Raw genomic sequence first — 5,055 nt, forward strand, 5'->3', positions numbered from 1 at the left:
AAAAAAAAAAAAACAAAAAACTGAGCAATAGGTAGACCGAGACTGCTGTGAGGGGCCTTGTGTGTAACAAGCTGCATAATCCTCACGGCTTTTCTCCTTGATAGTTTTCTGAATTGTGCAAGGTGTGCGGACTAAAGCACAGGCAAGGATCTCATTCAGCAGAGGAGAAAGAAACTATAGTTCAAGGATCCTAAGTTGGTTGAAATTTGTAGGAAAAAGCTCCTAATGGAGGAAGCCATATAGAAAAAGAGCCTTAGAAATTTGCGTAGGGTTGTCCTTGAGTCTGCTGCTAAATACTAAGTCTGCACAAGCAAACAGTGAAATAATCTGATTTTTCAGGCAAAAACTGATGAGGGAGCTACTAACAGACCTATCTCTAGAACTCACTTTCACCTAGCAGATCTTTTGGTTCTGATTGAACTATTGCTGCTCTCCCAGCGCACTTGTTGGAGACACCAGGAAGATCATGCATTTGTATTAGAGCTATACTTCCTTTGAATAGGCGCTGATCTAGAATTCACTTTAATGAAACTAAAAATCAAAACTTGAAACAATTAAGCGAATTGACAAAAAGTTTATTTGCTGGCCAGAACAAAGTTGCAGTGTCTTTAAAGGACATCATGATAAATGGGACAATAAATGGTATATAAAACCATGATGGCCAACATCCTGGAAAAATATTTAGAAATACCAAAACATAGATCATGATGACCTGTATGCAGGATAAAACCAATCAATCATTGCAACAAACTCAGAAACAAGACAGATTGTGGAAATAGAAGAGAAATATTTTTAAATGCTTGTTGTGAGTATGTTCAGAGTAAAGAAAGCAAGAAGATAATGAGAAGGAAACAATTAAAAGTAACCAAATGGAAATTCTAAACATGAAAAAATTGTAGCTAAAATATAAAATGCAATATATTAAAATCATTTGGTTAAGAGCAACATTCTCAATAAAAATCTTTCAGTAAATTTGGAATAAAAGTTTATTTTCTTAGTCATATACAATGTTATACAAATATAAAGCTAGGATTTCACTGGTGAAGGACCAGATTTTTACCCCATTAAGACTAAAATGAGGCAAATCCACCAATTGTTGCCATCTCTATTCCATACACTTGGACATCGTAGAATGTAAAACAAAGCCAGAAGAGAAGAAAGGATCATTATAAACTCAAAAGAAACAGAGAAATTATATTTATTCACACAAAACATGAAAATCCTAAGGAATCTAAAAAAACAAGACATCCCCAAACTACTAGAACTCAAAGTAAATTTAGAAAGTGTATAAGACAAAAGGTCAACATAAACAATCAGTTGTTTTTACATGTGATTAAAATAAAAATTAAATTAATTTATGATTGCATTGAATAGACAAAATATATTTTAAGATAAGATTATAATTTTAACAATTGATGAGAAAAATAGGCAATGACATAAAACAAATGGAGAAATATATCATCTTTTGGAGTTGGAAGATTTACTTCCTCTGAATTAATTTATAGATCATTCAACAGTTTCTAACTAAATAACAAAGGAATTGTTGTTAGACTTTAACAAGTTACTTTAAAATAGGCGTGGAAATACAACGAACTTAAAGTAGATAAACCAGTATTTAAAGAAGAACGAGTGGCTGGAGGGATAGCTCAGTAGAATAAGCATTTGCCTGGCAAGCACAGGGTCCTGAGTTCAATCCTCAGTACCACAGAAAAATAAAAATAAAAGTAAAAATATAAAGAAAGAAAGAAAAAAGAAAGAAAGAAAGAAAGAAAGAAAGAAAGAAAGAACTAAGCAAGAGACCCAAATGCCTAAATTTTAAAATTTGCTATAAATCTGTAGTACTCAAAACAGACATTGTCATAAGAATAGAGAAATAACAGTGGAACAGAATAAGAGTTCACAAAGAGACCCACTCATGTATGCAGAATTGATTTTTAACAGTATCACAATGGTAATTCAAGGGAGGAGAGAAGAGCCTTTTAGACAAATGTTAGGATAGTTGGACAAGTACCCAGAGAAAAATAAATATTAACCCTTACCTCACACCACTTAAAAAGTTAACATTGGACGTATTTAGAAATGCTTTATTATAAATCTTCTAGAAGAAAACATAGAGTAGTTGAATGAGTTGGAGTAGGTAAACAAGGGATAACCTGGATATTCTGAAAAACTTCACTCATGAATGAGAAGTAAACCAAATAAAGGTCTTACCATATATTTACATAATAAAATATTAATAAAATTACTTTTACAAAGCGAGATCAGAAAATGTGATGTTAAAGTTTTAAAAGCATTAAAGGAAAAGAAATATTATCACTAATTTCCATCAAAATATTGTCTCTCATTTCAGACATACTTGTCCCATCATTCTTGCCACTTTCCGAAGCAGTTCTGGAAGTTCTCTTTCTTGACTGTCTTTAGCTGTGCTGTCATAGTTCCCTCAATGTCCTGAATTAATTCAAAGTATTTATCTTTCATGGTCATTTTGATTTTGCAGTACAGTGAGAACTTCATGGTACTAAAGTGATGAATACGGTGGATGAGGACACACCATGATATTTTTATTTTTATAAATTTGTGTTTTCATTGGATGATACTCAGAAATGGCATTCACCAACTTTTTAATCATGTCTTGAAAACACTGACAAAGGAGAGTTTCCAGAACTGCTTCAGAAAGGGGCAAAAATGATAAGGTAAGTGTATTTAAAGTAATAGAAAGTATTTTAAAGGGGGTGAATAACAATTTGTCTTTTACTGCAATGCATTATTTAATTTTAAACATTTAGTATATCTTTTGATCACCCTTTTCATATACAATAATATAGTGGAACAGCATATATCCAATGCCATGAGAAAATCTGACATCTCTCTTTCAGATTCTTACCCTAGTGACACAATGCAATGTTTGCATATACAAGTCTGATTTATTTCACTTACCAGTATGGCCTCTAGTTGCATCCATTTACCTATAAAAGCCTCAAGTTTATCTTTTTATACCTAAGTAATACTCCACTGTGTAAAAATACCACATCTTTTTTTTTATCCATTTCTCAGTTAATTGGCATTTGGGTTGTTTGCAAGAGTTAGTTTTGATAAATGGCACTGCTATGAACATGGATGCACATGTATCACTGTGGTGTGATGTTTTCAATTCATTTGGAAAAATATCTAAGAGGGGGACAGTTGGCTTCAATGGGACTTCTAATCCTAGGTTTTTGAGGAAATCCACACTGATTTCCACAGTGGCTGTACCAGCCCGCACTCTCACCAACCTCTCCAGCATTTCTCACTGGTTGGTCTCTTGTTGATAGCCATTCTTTCTGGGATAAGACGGAATCTCAGCATTGTTTTAATTTGCATCTCTTGAATGACCGATGATATGAAAGATTTTTTTATGTACTTGTCATCTGTAATTCTTCATTTATGAAGTGTATATTCATCTCAGATATCCATTTTTGGATTGGGTTTTTGAATGGGGGGGTTGATTTTTTTAAAAATTCTTTATATCTTCTAGATAGATATGAAGTGTCTAAGTAGAGACATAGGGTCTCAGGCACATTCAGCTATAATTTTTCCCAATTTACAGGCTTTCTTTTACTCTACTGTTGATTTCTTTTGTCATGCAGAAAATTTTGAAAAAGATGGGATCCCACTTGTTGATTTTTTTTTTTTTTTCAGAACTGGGGATTGAACTCAGGTCCTTGTGCTTACCAGGCAAGTGCTTATTCTACTGAGCCATCTCCCTGGCCCTTTTTTTTTTTTTTTTTTTTTTTTTTTTTGAAATCCCTTAAGGCAATATGTGCTGTTTTTTGTTTGGGGGGGTGAACCCCCAACACCTGAGCCTGACTGTTTTGTTGAAGCAGCCACTTAAAGAACTGAGCTACTGGGCAGGCCCCCCCTGGCCCTTTTTTTTTAAAAAAAAAAAAAGATGGAACGCTTCACAAATTTGCGTGTCATCCTTGTGAAGGGGCCAAGATAATCTTCTCTGTATCATTCCAATTTTAGTATATGTGCTGCCGAATCGAGCACCCAATTGTTGATACTTTAATGTGTTTCCTGTGCCTTTTGGCTCTTGTTCATAACCTCTCTACCCACCCCTTTGTCCTTAAGATTTGTACCTACTTTCTCCTCCAGAAGAGTTAGTGTTTCAGTTTTAATATTGAAGTCACTGATCCATTTTGACTGTTATTTAGTGTATGGTGATAGACATGGGTATAATTTTAGCCTTTGACAGTTGAAAGCCAGTTTTTCCAGCACCATTTATTAAAGAGACTTATCTTTCTTTCAGTGAACATGTTTGACCTCTTTGTAACTGTGCATTTCAAATGGGTATAGTTTGTTGCATGTGAATTTTATCTCAATGAGGTTGATTAAGGAAAACTCACTAATTAAAGAGAGGAAAATACTAGCAACAACCTACAAGACAGTATTCTTAAACAACATATCTGAAAAAGAAATGAATACAAAATTATCATGAACTCCTCAAAATTATCATGAACTCAAAATTATCATGAATTCCTCAAATCAATCCCAATTTAAAAATATGCAAAAAATTTAAAATCAGTGTACAAAAGAAGACATTAATAACCACCAATGACATTAACAAATACATAACTTTAGTCAACAAGGAAATGCAAATTAAAATTTCATGAGATGTCATTTTATTCTCATAACCATGACTATTCTTAAAATAAGGCTGGTAATCCTATGTGTTGGTGAGGATTTAGAGGAACTGGCATTCTCATACATTATACAATCTATAAGAATTTTATAGGACTTCCAGGAACCCCCAGACCCAGTCCTAGCTCAGGTCCGGTGAGTGTGTGGAGAGCTGCCTGCTAAATTGTGCCGGCAGGACCAGTCCCAGCCCAGGCGCAGCATGGGCCGGATCCTCTCCCACCCCCTCGGGCCGCCCCCCACCACTCCAACGTACCTTCCCCACCCCTCCCGCCCAGTAGGAACTTCTGCTGAGTTCCGGGAGCGCCCAGACCCAGTCCTAGCCCTGGTCAGCAGCAGGAAGGAGCTGAGCACAGCAGCCAGACCCAACCCAGACAC

The 5,055-nt window shown here is 35.1% G+C and overlaps 1 non-coding gene across 1 annotated transcript; it reads right to left on the minus strand.

Moving 5' to 3' along the window:
* Positions 1 to 3,922: 3,922 nt before the first annotated feature.
* LOC111818591 lies at positions 3,923 to 4,029 on the minus strand. Its single transcript, XR_002822547.1, has one exon. It is a non-coding gene; the product is annotated as a U6 spliceosomal RNA (small nuclear RNA).
* Between the last annotated feature and the right edge of the window lie 1,026 nt (positions 4,030 to 5,055).

The sequence above is a fragment of the Octodon degus genome, unplaced genomic scaffold (genome assembly GCF_000260255.1).
Source record: "Octodon degus isolate 3935 unplaced genomic scaffold, OctDeg1.0 scaffold00096, whole genome shotgun sequence".
NCBI classification, from domain to species: domain Eukaryota; kingdom Metazoa; phylum Chordata; class Mammalia; order Rodentia; family Octodontidae; genus Octodon; species Octodon degus.